Source organism: Elephantulus edwardii, unplaced genomic scaffold (assembly GCF_000299155.1).
Source record: "Elephantulus edwardii isolate Elephantulus edwardi_28Jun2011 unplaced genomic scaffold, EleEdw1.0 scaffold00015, whole genome shotgun sequence".
NCBI lineage: Eukaryota > Metazoa > Chordata > Mammalia > Macroscelidea > Macroscelididae > Elephantulus > Elephantulus edwardii.
In genome coordinates, this window is record NW_006399765.1 from 3244454 (window position 1) to 3245587 (window position 1134).

The window sequence follows — 1134 nt, forward strand, 5'->3', positions numbered from 1 at the left end:
CACTTCGTCCAAGCCAGATTTGTTTGTTCTTTTGGCAGTCCGTGAGGTATTTATTACCACTCCTCACAACAATCCAAAGGCGTCAGTTAGTTCTTCAGTTGTCCATTGTCTGACTTTCACACATGCATATGAAACAAATGGGGGGAAAGTCCATTATTTGGACAGGGTGCACCTTAGTCTTATTTTTTTCCCTTTAAAATTTTAATGACCAGGAAATGGTATAAAATGACTGCCAAGTCACATAGATTAACTTTTCTGTGTGTAATCCCGGAGGAGCACGCTATTGGACAATGCAAATTGTACAGGAGTTTTCATCAGTAATTTGCCTGGGCGCATGACTGAGCATGGGCCATGGACCCATCTTCACAGGGCCCAGAAAAAAAGGTGGCTGCCATGATTGGCAGGCTTCATTTGGCTCTCCTTCTATCAGCCTTAGGGCTAGTCTTGGTCTGGAGTGATAGAGATTGTCAGTTTTCGCTTTGGTGACATTTTACAGCTCTCCTAGGTCAGAAGGCACCGAGCCTCATTTGTCCAGGCACACTCATCAAACTTTGCTTGCTGTTTCCAACTGTGAAGAAATAATTAATTACAAACTGGAACAATTCATACAGATGCAATATTCTGTAAAAGGCTCCACGCAGTGATGCTTTATCTGCCTAAAGAAGCCCAAAGCACACGTGCTGACCAGTTTGCCTTCCTCGAAACAATCCCTCGGATCATTCTCTCACCAGCAGCAGAGCATGAACTCCTTGTTGGGCTTATCGCACGGAGCACCACGATGATGGGCTGCAGCTTTAAGGACAGCAGAACTGACCTTCACCTCCTGCATTTTCAGCTCTTCCAGAATGGGCAGCTTCACTATCCCTGGCATGACAGCTGCAGCCCGGACCCAGCGAAGTGCCCTCAGTCACCTCACCCCAGTCTCCTTGAGCATCAAAGAGGACTGTTACACCTTAGTCTTTAATCTGATAGCCTTTCTCTTTAGCACTTTAAAGAGATCCTTGACAACAGATTTGCACATTTTGCCTTGCAAGACATTTTTATTCTTGTTGTTGTTGTGTACCATCAAGTCAGAGCTGACCCATAGTTGACATTCCAATGGGTTTTCAGAGGCAGTTAGTCACACAGGAGGAG

At 45.3% G+C, this 1134-nt stretch overlaps 1 pseudogene; it reads right to left on the reverse strand.

The window, feature by feature from the left end:
• Nucleotides 1-363: 363 nt before the first annotated feature.
• LOC102863563 lies at nucleotides 364-871 on the reverse strand (annotated as a pseudogene).
• Nucleotides 872-1134: the final 263 nt, after the last annotated feature.